Source organism: Mustelus asterias, chromosome 29 (genome assembly GCF_964213995.1).
Source record: "Mustelus asterias chromosome 29, sMusAst1.hap1.1, whole genome shotgun sequence".
In the NCBI taxonomy this organism is placed as follows: Eukaryota; Metazoa; Chordata; class Chondrichthyes; order Carcharhiniformes; family Triakidae; genus Mustelus; species Mustelus asterias.
In genome coordinates, this window is record NC_135829.1 from 2251714 (window position 1) to 2265024 (window position 13311).

At 47.3% G+C, this 13311-nt stretch overlaps 1 long non-coding RNA gene across 1 annotated transcript in view; it reads left to right on the forward strand.

Annotated features, from left to right (window-relative positions):
- The first annotated feature begins 1115 nt into the window (after positions 1-1115).
- Positions 1116-13311, forward strand: part of LOC144480503 (uncharacterized) — a 34483-nt gene continuing 22287 nt past the window's right edge. Inside the window, exons 1-2 of the long non-coding RNA XR_013495677.1 lie at positions 1116-1630; positions 2924-3076. This is a non-coding gene — a long non-coding RNA (uncharacterized LOC144480503). The remainder of the gene's footprint in view (positions 1631-2923; positions 3077-13311) is intronic.

A 13311-nucleotide genomic window follows, 5' to 3' on the forward strand; every position in this document is an offset into this window, starting at 1 on the left:
CGCAACCGGTGTTGAGAAGATCGCAGCGTCGGTGTGGTCCTCCAGACCGTCTGGACTTGTGAATCCTGTTATTTTTTTTGTCATTGTCTGTTTTCATCCACCCCGCCACCTTTGGTTCCTAAAGGAGGGGTGAATGTGGTGAACCATCGTTGGTTCACCACTGGGGTTGTTATTGTGTTACTGTTGGGCTAGGGTGTTGTTGTTATGGGGGTTGTACTATGTTGTTGGGTTAGGGTGTTTACCTGTCCTAAGTGTTATCATGGCACACTCCAGTGGGGTCCCGCCTCCGGTGGCAGGGTATAAGACCCCCTGCTCCGGCAGGACCCCTTCAGTCTGAACGGGTGAATTTGTGTTAGTAGTTTCATTGTTAATGTATTAAAGCCTTCAGTTCTAAAGCCTTGTTTCCGGGTGCTCATTGAGGTGCATCAGAAGGGCAGGGTGTTGGAGGGGGTGACGGGGGAGGGCAGGGTGATGGAGTGACGGGGGAGGGCAGATGATGGAGGGGGTGATGGAGGAGGGGTGGTGTTGGGGGAGGGGGGCGATGGAGGGGGCGATGGGGAGGGGGGGTGGTGAAGGGGTGATAGGCAGAGGGGTCGAAATGGGGGAGGTGTGAGTGTGCTGATGGTAAGCCCATTCCCAGCCCGTCAATTCTCAGTTCAGAGTGAGAAGCCTCCTGTGTGTGTGTGTGTGTTTGGACCGGGGGGGGGGGGGGGGGGGGGTGTTTGGGGAGGGGGAAATGTGTAAAAAAAATCTAAACACTCGCGTTTTTGAAAAAGAAGGGCAGCCGAGAGAGACAGGGAGAATGTGCTGTCGATGCACTTTAACAGCCTTCTCCAGTACAGAAAATCAGGCAGTTATTTCCTTGAGGATTTTGCTGGGAACTTGCCAAGTTAAGATGATCTAGATGGTGTCAGCAACATTCCAGCCAGAACTCAGTATCAGGGCGTTAAAAATAGCATTGGAGCAGGTGCAGCCTGTCACTCGATGCTGGCTGCGTGAACACAGGCCAGTTTCTCATCATTCAGTTAGTACACCCTTGTGGGTTCAGAGCAGGAAAGAGATTCACTTTGTACAGAGATAAATGCAGGAGGAAAAATGCTGAATTTCAATAAGAGGTTTCAGATTCTTGCAGATCCTTGTTTACGATGAGTAACTGAAAGAAACACAGTTTCAATCAAAGGGTTATTGGCAATTAAACTAAACAAATCACTGCCAACTCGGTGAACACAGTGAGCTCATCAGTCCACACACCGAACGAGCGCCGGGGAGGCGATGGCCCAGTGGTATTATCGCTAGATTATTAATCCAGAAACTCAGCTAAAGTTATGGGGACCCGGGTTCGAATCCTGCCACTGCAGATAGTGGAATTTGAATTCAATTAAAAATATTTGGAATTAAGAATCTACTGATGACCATGAAACCATTGTCGATGCGACCTTTGCTGTTTGTAATATACATAAATGATTTGGAGGAAAATGTAACTGGATTGATTAGTAAGTTTGTGGACGACACAAAGGTTGGTGGAATTTCGGATAGCAATGAGGACCGTCAGAGGATACAGCAGGATATAGATCGGTTGGAGACTTGGGTGGAGAGATGGCAGATGGAGTTTAATCCGGACAAATGTGAGGTAATGCATTTTGGAAGGTCTAATACAGATAGGAAATATACAGTAAATGGCAGAACCCTTAAGAATATTGATAGGCAGAGGGATCTGGGTGTACAGGTACACAGGTCACTGAAAGTGGCAACGCAGGTGGAGAAGGTAGTCAAGAAGGCATACGGCACACTTGCCTTCATTGACTGGGGCATTGAGTTTAAAAATTGGCAAGTCATGTTGCAGCTTTATAGAACCTTGGTGAGACCGCACTTGGAATATGGTGTTCAATTCTGGTCACCACACTATAGAAGGATGTGGAGGCTTTGGAGGGGGTACAGAAAAGATTTACCAGGATGTTGCTTGGTATGGAGGGCATTAGCTATGAGGAGAGGTTGGAGAAACTTGGTTTGTTCTCACTGGAACGATGGAGATTGAGGGGGCGACCCGATAGAAGTCTACAAGATTATGAGGGGCATGAACAGAGTGGATAGTCAGAAGCTTTTTCCCAGGGTGGAAGAGTCAATTACTAGGGGGCATACGTTTAAAGGAGATGTACGAGGCAAGTTTTTTACACAGAGGGTGGTGGGTGCCTTGACAAATACATGAATAGGATAGGAATAGAGGGATATGGTTCCCGGAAGAGTCGGGGATTTTAGTTCAGTTGAGCAGCATGGTCGGTGCAGGCTTGGAGGGCTGAAGGGCCTGTTCCTGTGCTGTAATTTTCTTTGTTCTTTTTTTAAATAGAAACCCTACAGCACAAAAAAAGGCCATTCGGCCCATCGAGTCTGCACCGACCACAATCCCACCCAGGCCCTACCCCCATATCCCTACATATTTTACCCACTAATCCCTCTACTCGACACATCCCAGGACACTAAGGGGCAATTTTTAGCATGGCCAATCGACCTAACCCACACATCTTTGGACTGTGGGAGGAAACCGGAGCACCCGGAGGAAACCCAAGCAGACACGAGGAGAATGTGCAAACTCCACACAGACAGTGACCCGAGCCGGGAATCGAACCCGGGACCCTGGAGCTGTGAAGCAGCAGTGCTAACCACTGTGCTACCGTGCCGCACTAATGTCCTTTAAGAAAGGAAATCTGCTGCCCTTACCTGATCTGGCCACAGCAACATGATTCACTCTCAACTGCCCTCTGAAATGGCTGAGCAAGCCACTCAGTTCACCACAACCTTCTCAAGGGCAACTAGGGATGGGTGATGAATGCCAGCGACCCACATGTCCCACAAATAAAAAACAGATTGATTTTGAGTCACATTCCCTTTCGTTCTCACGGAGTAAATAATGAGAAATTATTTTCAGAGGTTTGCTGGCCAGAGGGATATGGATTTCAGATCATCTGCCAAAGACCCAGAGGCACCAACAGGAACATTTTCTTTGTACACAGTGAGTTGTGATCTGGAAGGCGCTGCCCGAAAGAGTGGCGGAAGTTGATTCAGTCGGAAATTTCAAAAGGTAAGTGGATAAATATTTGATGGTTCTGGGGGTTGGAACAGGGAAAGAGCCAGTACACACACGATAGGGCGAGTGGTCTCGATCTCTGCTGTTTTATTCAATGATTCTATAATTTCATGTCTCAGTCGGTCTGTATCAGATTGCCCAATTCTCCAAGGACAGGGGGCCAATGTTTGCAGCATTAAATTCATTCCCCTCTAACGGTGAGTTACTACCCACCCAAACCTCTCCTTTAATCTTTGGGTCCTCGCTGTCCACGGGGATGGTACGAAGTTTAACAACACCAGGTTAAAGTCCAACAGGTTTATTTGGTAGCATCTCCACATCACGGGGATGGTGCCAGAGGACTGGAGAATGGCGAATGTTGTTCCTCTGTTTAAGAAAGGGAATAGAAATGACCCTGGTAATTATAGACCGGTTAGTCTTACTTCGGTGGTTGGTAAATTGATGGAAAAGGATCTTAGGGATGGGATTTACGACCATTTAGAAAGATGCGGATTAATCCGGGATAGTCAGCACGGATTCGTGAAGGGCAAGTCGTGCCTCACAAATTTGATAGAATTTTTTGAGGAGGTAAGTAAGTGTGTTGATGAAGGTAGGGCAGTTGATGTCATATTCATGGATTTTAGTAAGGCGTTGATAAGGTCCCCCATGGTCGGCTTATGATGAAAGTGAGGAGGTGTGGGATAGAGGGAAAGTTGGCCGATTGGATAGGTAACTGGCTGTCTGATCGAAGACAGAGGGTGGTGGTGGATGGAAAATTTTCGGATTGGAGGCAGGTTGCTAGCGGAGTGCCACAGGGATCAGTGCTTGGTCCTCTGCTCTTTGTGATTTTTATTAATGACTTAGAGGAGGGGGCTGAAGGGTGGATCAGTAAATTTGCTGATGACACCAAGATTGGTGGAGTAGTGGATGAGGTGGAGGGCTGTTGTAGGCTGCAAAGAGACATAGATAGGATGCAAAGCTGGGCTGAAAAATGGCAAATGGAGTTTAACCCTGATAAATGTGAGGTGATTCATTTTGGTAGGACTAATTTAAATGTGGATTACAGAGCCAAAGGTAGGGTTCTGAAGACTGTGGAGGAACAGAGAGATCTTGGGGTCCATATCCACAGATCTCTAAAGGTTGCCAGTCAAGTGGATAGAGCTGTGAAGAAGGCCTATAGTGTGTTAGCTTTTATTAACAGGGGGTTGGAGTTTAAGAGCCGTGGGGTTATGCTGCAACTGTACAGGACCTTGGTGAGACCACATTTGGAATATTGTGTGCAGTTCTGGTCACCTCACTATAAGAAGGATGTGGAAGCGCTGGAAAGAGTGCAGAGGAGATTTACCAGGATGCTGCCTGGTTTGGAGGGTAGGTCTTATGAGGAAAGGTTGAGGGAGCTGGGGCTGTTCTCTCTGCAGCAGAGGAGGCTGAGGGGAGACTTAATAGAGGTTTATAAAATGATGAAGGGGATAGATAGAGTGAACGTTCAAAGACTATTTCCTCGGGTGGATGGAGCTATTACAAGGGGGCATAACTATAGGGTTCGTGGTGGGAGATATAGGAAGGATATCAGAGGTAGGTTCTTTACGCAGAGAGTGGTTGGGGTGTGGAATGGACTGCCTGCAGTGATAGTGGAGTCAGACACTTTAGGAACATTTAAGCGGTTATTGGATAGGCACATGGAGCACACCAGGATGATAGGGAGTGGGATAGCTTGATCTTGGTTTCAGATAAAGCTCGGCACAACATCGTGGGCCGAAGGGCCTGTTCTGTGCTGTACTGTTCTATGTTCTATGTTAAAGTGAGAGATTTCCTGTCCAAACCTCCCCTTTAACAGTGAGTTACTGCCCATCCAAACCTCCCCTTTAATGAAGAGATTTCCTGTCCAAACTTCTCCCTTTAATAATGACGCGTTACCCATCGCTCCCGGGCTGTATTCCAAACTGAAGATTTTTTGCATCCTGACCCCAACCCAATTTGGAAAGTTTCTCATTGCAAAATTGGCACTATGAGATCATTAGTCAAATTGGGGAACTCCCATATTCTGGAATGAGATTTGACTATTACCACTGAGTAGCACAGCGCCAGGGACCTGGGTTCGATTCCCGGCTTGGTCACTGTGAGGCGTTTTCACGTTCTCCCCATTTCTGCGTGGGTTTCCTCCGGGTGCTCCGGTTTCCTCCCACAGTCTGAAAGCCCTGCTGGTTGGGTGGATTAGCCATGCTGAATTCTCCCTCAGTGTACCCCAGTGTGGGACTATGGGATTTTCACAGAAACTTCATTGCAGTGTTGATGTAAGCCTACTTGTGACTAACAAATAAACTTTATGTCACTTACCATCCAGACTTGGAAATATATCACTGTTCCTTCACTCTTGCTGGGTCAAAATACTGGAACTCTATCCCTAGGATGTGGAAACGCTGGAAAGAGTGCAGAGGAGATTTACCAGGATGCTGCCTGGTTTGGAGGGTAGGTCTTATGAGGAAAGGTTGAGGGAGCTAGGGCTGTTCTCTCTGGAGCGGAGGAGGCTGAGGGGAGACTTAATAGAGGTTTATAAAATAATGAAGGGGATAGATAGAGTGAACGTTCAAAGACTATTTCCTCAGGTGGATGGAGCTATTACAAGGGGGCATAACTATAGGGTTCATGGTGGGAGATATAGGAAGGATATCAGAGGTAGATTCTTTACGCAGAGAGTGGAATGGACTGCCTGCAGTGATAGTGGAGTCAGACACTTTAGGAACATTTAAGCGGTTATTGGATAGGCACATGGAGCACACCAGGATGATAGGGAGTGGGATAGCTTGATCTTGGTTTCAGATAAAGCTCGGCACAACATCGTGGGCCGAAGGGCCTGTTCTGTGCTGTACTGGTCTGTGTTCTATGTTCTAACAGCACTGTGGGTATACCTACACAGTAAGAAGTCTCACAACACCAGGTTAAAGTCCAACAGGTTTATTTGGTAGCAAATACCATAAGCTTTCGGAGCAGAGCTCCTTCGTCAGATGGAGTGGATATCTGTTCTCAAACAGGGCACAGACACAGAAATCAAATTACAGAATACTGATTAGAATGCAAATCTCTACAGCCAGCCAGGTCTTAAATGTACAGACAATTTGGTGGAGGGAGCATTCAACACAGGTTAAAGAGATGTGTATTGTCTCCAGACAGAACAGCTTGTGGAATTCTGCAAGTCCAGGAAGCAAGCTGTGGGGGTTACTGATAATGTGACATAAATCCAACATCCCGGTTTAGGCCGTCCTCATGTGTGCGGAACTTGGCTATCAGTTTCTGCTCAGCGCTGTCGTGTGTCGTAAAGGCCGCCTTGGAGAACGCTTACCTGAAGATCCAAGGCTGAATGCCCGGGACTGCTGAAGTGCTCCCCCACAGGAAGAGAACAGTCTTGCCTGGTGATTGTCGAGCGGTGTTCATTCATCCGTTGTCGTAGCGTCTGCATGGTTTCCCCAATGTACCATGCCTCGGGACATCCTTTCTTGCAGCGTATCAGGTAGACAACGTTGGCCGAGTTGCAAGAGTAGGTACCGTGTACCTGGTAGATGGTGTTCTCACGTGAGATGATGGCATCCGTGTCGATGATCCGGCACGTCTTGCAGAGGTTGCTGTGGCAGGGTTGTGTGGTGTCGTGGTCACTGTTCTCCTGAAGGCTGGGTAGTTTGCTGCGGACAATGGTCTGTTTGAGGTTGCGTGGTTGTTTGAAGGCAAGAAGTGGGGGTGTGGGGATGGCCTTGGCGAGATGTTCGTCTTCATCAATGACATGTTGAAGGCTCCGGAGGAGATGCCGTAGCTTCTCCGCTCCGGGGAAGTACTGGACGACGAAGGGTACTCTGTCCACCGTGTCCCGTGTTTGTCTTCTGAGGAGGTCGGTGCGGTTTTTCGCTGTGGCGCGTCGGAACTGTTGATCAATGAGTCGAGCGCCATATCCTGTTCTTATGAGGGCATCTTTCAGCGTCTGGAGGTGTCTGTTGCGATCCTCCTCATCCGAGCAGATCCTGTGTATTCGGAGGGCTTGTCCGTAGGGGATGGCTTCTTTAACGTGTTTAGGGTGGAAGCTGGAGAAGTGGAGCATCATGAGGTTATCCGTGGGCTTGCGGTACAGTGAGGTGCTGAGGTGACCGTCCTTAATGGAGATGCGTGTGTCCAAGCATGCCAAATGCCTCCTTCACCACTCTGTCCACCTTCAAGGAGCTATGAACATGTACTCCTAGATCTCTTTGTTCTGTAACTCTCCCCAATGCTCTACTATTAACCGAGTAGGTCCTACCCTGGTTCGATCTACCAAAATGCATCACCTCACATTTACCTTAATTAAACTCCATCTGCCATTCATCATCCCACTGGCCCAATTGATCAAGATCCCGTTACAATCCTAGATAACCTAGGGGCGGCACGGTAGCACAGTGGTTAGCACTGCTGCTTCACAGCTCCAGGGTCCCGGGTTCGATTCCCGGCTCGGGTCACTGTCTGTGTGGAGTTTGCACATTCTCCTCGTGTCTGCGTGGGTTTCCTCCAGGTGCTCCGGTTTCCTCCCACAGTCCAAAGATGTGCGGGTTAGGTTGATTGGCTAGGTTAAAAAAATTGCCCCTTAGAGTCCTGGGATGCGTAGGTTAGAGGGATTAGTGGGTAAAATATGTGGGGGTAGGGCCTGGGTGGGATTGTGGTCGGTGCAGACTTGATGGGCCGAATGGCCTCCTTCTGCACTGTAGGGTTTCTATGATTTCTATGATCAACCTCCTTCACTATGCCAACAATCTTGGTGTCATCTGCAAACTTACTAACCATGCCCTATAAATTCTCATTCAAATCATTAATATAAATAATAAATAACAGTGGACCCAGCACTGATCCCTGAGGCACACCACTGGTAACAGGCCTCCAGTTTGAAAAACAATCCCCTCTATAACCACCTTTTGTCTTCTGTCGTCAAGCTAATTTTGTATCCAATTGGCTATCTCACCCTTGATCCCATGGAGATTTAACCTTCTGCAACAACCTACCTTGTGGTACCTTGTCAAAGGCCTTGCTAAAGTCCACGTAGACAACGTCAACTGCACTGCCCTCATCTACCTTCTTGGTTACCCCTTCAAAAAACTCAATCAAATTCATGAGACATGATTTTCCACTCACAAAGCCATGCTGATTGTCCCTAATCAATCCTTGCCTCTCTAAATGCCTGTAGATCCTGTCTCTCAGAATACCTTCGAACAACTTACCCACTACAGACGTTAGACTCACCAGCCTGTAGTTCCCAGGCTTTTCCCTGCAGCCCTTCTTAGACAAAGACACAACATTTGTACCCTCCAATCTTCAGCACCTCACCTGTAGCTGTTGAGGTTCAAATATCTCGGCTAGGGGACCTGCAATTTTTTTCCCTAGCCTCCCACAACGTCCTGGGATACACTTCATCAGGTTCCGGGGATTTATCTACCTTGATGCACTTTAAGACTTCCAGCACCTCCTTCTCCCTAACATGTACACTCCTCAAGACATCTCTATGTATTTCCCCAAGTTCCCTAACATCCATGCCTTTCTCAACAGTGAATACTGATGAGAAATATTCATTTAGGATCCCACTCACCTCTTGTGCTTCTGCAACTGGATGACCTTGTTGATCCCTAAGAGGCCCTACTCTCTCCCTTGTTACTCTTTTGCCCTTTATGTATTTGTCGAAGCTCTTTGGATTCTCCTTTGCCTTATCTGCCAAAGTAATCTCATGTCGCTTTTTTGCCCTCCTGATTGCTCTCTTAACTAGTGTTGAACTTGCAGGGGCCCTGGCAGACATATTTAAAATGTCAGTATTCACGGGGGAGGTGCCGGATGATTGGAGGGTGGCTCATGTTGTTCCGTTGTTTAAAAAAGGTTCCAAAAGAAATCCGGGAAATTATCGGCCGGTAAGTTTGACGTCGGTGGTGGGCAAGTTATTGGAAGGTGTGATACGGGATAGGATCTACAAATATTTGGATAGACAGGGACTTATTAGGGAGAGTCAACATGGCTTTGTGCGTGGTAGGTCATGTTTGACCAATCTATTAGAGTTTTTCGAGGAGGTTACCAGGAAAGTGGATGAAGGGAAGGCAGTGGATGTTGTCTACCTGGATTTCAGCAAGGCCTTTGACAAGGTCCCTCATGGGAGGTTAGTTAGGAAGGTTCAGTCGCTAGGTATACATGGGGAGGTAGTAAATTGGATAAGACACTGGCTCAATGGAAGAAGCCAGAGAGTGGTTGTGGAGGATTGCTTCTCTGAGTGGAGGCCTGTGACTAGTGGTGTGCCGCAGGGATCGGTGTTGGGTCCATTGTTGTTTGTCATCTATATCAATGATCTGGATGATAATGTGGTCAATTGGATCAGCAAGTTTGCTGATGATACAAAGATTGGAGGTGTAGTGGACAGTGAGGAAGGTTTTCAAAGCTTGCAGAGGGATTTGGACCAACTAGAAAAATGGGCTGAAAAATGGCAAATGGAACTTAACGCAGACAAGTGTGAGATATTGCACTTTGGAAGGACAAATCAAAGTAGAACGTACAGGGTAAATGGTAGGACTCTGAAGAGTGCAGTTGAACAGAGGGATCTGGGAATACAAGTACAGAATTCCCTAAAAGTGACATCACAGGTGGATAGGGTCGTAAAGAGTGCCTTTGGTACATTGGCCTTTATAAATCGGAGTATCGAGTATAAAAGTTGGAGTGTTATGGTAAGGTTATATAAGGCATTGGTGAGGCTGAATTTGGAGTATTGTGTACAGTTTTGGTCACCTAGTTACAGGAAGGATGTAAATAAGATTGAAAGAGTGCAGAGAAGGTTCACAAGGATGTTGCCGGGACTTGAGAAGCTGAGTTACAGAGAGAGATTGAATAGGTTGGGACTTTATTCCCTGGAGCGTAGAAGATTGAGGGGAGATTTGATAGAGGTGTATAAGATTTTGATGGGTATAGATAGAGTGAATGCAAGCAGGCTTTTTCCGCTGAGGCTAGGGAAGAAAAAAACCAGAGGGCATGGGTTAAGGGTGAAAGGAGAAAAGTTTAAAGGGAATATTAGGGGGGGCTTCTTCACGCAGAGAGTGGTGGGAGTGTGGAATGAGCTGCCGGATAAAGTGGTAAATGCGGGGTCACTTTTAACATTTAAGAAAAACTTGGACGGGTTCATGGATGAGAGGGGTGTGGAGGGATATGGTCCAAGTGCAGGTCAGTGGGACTAGGCATAAAATGGTTCGGCACAGACAAGAAGGGCCAAAGGTCCTGTTTCTGAGCTGTAATTTTCTATGGTTCTATGGTTCTAACTCTACTTCTACAACCTCTATACTCTTCAAGGGACATACTTGATCCCAGCTGCCTATGCATGTCAGGTGCCTCCTTCTTCTTCTTGACCAGGGCCTCAATATCGCGAGTCATCCAGGGTTTCCTACTTCTACCAGCCTTGCCCTTCACTCTAAGAGGAATGTGCTTATCCTGATCCCTGGTTAACACACTTTTGAAAGCCTCCCACTTACCAGACGTCCCTTTGCCTGCCCAATCTCCACCAATCAACTTTTGAAAGTTCCTGTCTAATACCATCAAAATTGGCCTTGCCCTGGTTTAGAATTTTAACTTTTGGGCCAGACCTATCATTCTCCATAGCTATCTTAAAACTAATAGAATTATGGTCACTGGTCCCAAAGTGATCCCTCACTAACACTTCTGTTACCTGCCCTACCTTATTTCCCAAGAGGAGGTCAAGTTTTGCCCCCTCTCTAATTGGGCCATCTACATACTGAATGAGAATTCCTCCTGAATACACAAAGAAACTTCCGGAAACTCATAGGATGGAAGGGGTTAACCTGTGCTCGAAGCAGAAGTCATAGTGAAGGAAAGGAACTGCGTTGATGGATTATCCTGGAACATCCTCCAGCAATTCACAGCTCCATGATTCACTACAGCCATATCACACAAACAGCAGCCAGCTTGGTAACACTGAGCTAGGCTGTGAAGAGATATTGAACGAAAGCAGATCTGTGGCGTTAAGATACAGATCAGCCGTGATTTAATTAAATGGTAGAACAGGCTCAAATGGGCTGAATGGCCTCCTCCTCTTTCACAACACTAAGCGAACTCCCCTCGCTGCATTTGAACTCTGCTGAGGGATCCTTTGTATCCGGCTGAACTGGGTCTTGGTTCCCATCTTACTGAGGCGTGAGTCGGTGTGACCTCCTCTGGAGTCGAGCTTGATGAATTCATGGCACAGCGGGACTGTGTGAAATGTACTGGGTGAAAGGAAAGGACCTTTGAATTTGTTACAAACTAAAGCATTGAGCTGCTCCCTCTTGGAAGTGTATAAATTCTGATTCTCTTGTCCTCTTTGAATGAGAGAGAAAAATGTCTCTCTGTCTAGAGTTGGACAGGAGGCATTAGTAAATTCCTAATGATGTTTTATAAGCATCTCACTGTTTAAACTCCAGATGTTGATAAAGAAAGACTTGCCTTTCTGAAGCATTTTTCACAATACCCCAAAGTGCTCTACAGCGAATGAAATATGTCTGAAGTGTAGTCATGTTTGGAATTAGGAAATGTAGGCAGTGTGTGCACAGCAAGATCCCACCATTAGCAATGAGCAATATGGGGCGGCATGGTGGCACAGTGGTTAGCACTGCTGCCTCACAGTGTCAGGGACCCGGGTTCAATTCCCGGCTTGGGTCACTGTCTGTGTGGAGTCTGCACGTTCTCCCCGTGTCTGTGTGGGTTTCCTCCGGGTGCTCCGGTTTCCTCCCACAGTCCAAAGATGTGCGGGTTAGGTGCTTTGGCCGTGCTAAATTGCCCCTTAATGTCAGGGGGACTGGCTGGGGTAAATGTGTGGCGTTATGGAGATAGGGCCTGGGTGGGATTGTGGTCGGTGCTGATTCGATGGGCCAGATGGCCTCCTTCTGCACTGCAGGGATTCTATGATTTCTATGATAAATGACTTGATGATCGGGTGTGTTTGGGGGAAATTGATGAGGAGTGAACAGTGGCCAGGACTTACAACAGCACAGAATATCTGACATGATCCTGAATTCACACATAGCCTTGCTATTGAGTTTTCTGTAAAGGGCAGGAGTACCTCTGACACTGTTGCCCTCCAGGCGAGAGCATACACCCTCTAACTCCTTTGGATGCAAACAATGCATGGTTTAGAGAAGGCTGTGTGGTGCAGGGTTAGCTGTTCTGAGATGTCTTTTTCTGCCTTTGACGCTAGGTGTGAGATTTGCTTCTTAGACAGACTGCAGACACTCTGGTATTTGCTTAGCGTGTGTTTATTGGTCATATATTTAAATAGGTTACAGAGTAGGCATGTTGCTCCGAGGCATGACTCCAACTTTTCCGTCTCCCTCGGTCTAACAGAGACTGACTGATGTCAATGGTAATCATCATCTACGTCATACATTAGCATATTCTATCTGTTAACCTTTTACACTGCACCTCTCCTCATGTCTGACTTCTTAACAGCAACATGAAACTATGGGTGGGATTTTCTGGCCCTTCTTGCCAGCGGGATCTTCCGGTCCCACCAGAGGTCGTCCCCCTCTGTCCGGTTCCCTTGCAGAGAGCGAGCCACGCCCTTCACCAGGATGGGAAGACCCCCACCAGCGGCCATGGGTGGGCTGCCTCTGCTGTGGGAAAACACATCGTCGGCGGGGGAGGGCTGAAAAAAAGTCTTTAACTATTTACATGACATTTCTGTGACTCCCTTTTCACAACCACAGATTCTATCCAATATCTATTATTTCCCTCCCCAATCTGGGGGAGGGGGGAGTGGATTCACAATCGCAATCCTGGGGGGATTCAATCTCTTTCAGTATTCGCAGCTCTTGGGGAAGATGGTTTGGAGACATGAGAGCTTCCTTCAGCATTGCAGAATAGGCAGTGATTTCTCAATATTCCTGTCAACATTACTGGGAAGCAGAGTGCAGACTTTGAGATGACTGAACAACAAGGACATTTCACAGAATCACAGAATATCACAGTGCAGAAGAGGCTCTTCGACCCATCGAGTCTGCAGCGACGCATGAAATGCCCTGACCTGCCCACCTAATCATACTTGCCTACACTTGGCCCATGGCCTTGAATGTTATGATGTGCCAAGTACAATTTAAAGGATGTGAGGCATCCTGCCTCCTCCACCCTCCCAGACAGTGCATTCCATACCCTCACCACCCTCTGGGTAAAAAGGTTTTTCCTTAAATCCCCCCTAAACCTCCCATCCCTCACTTTTAACTTGTGTC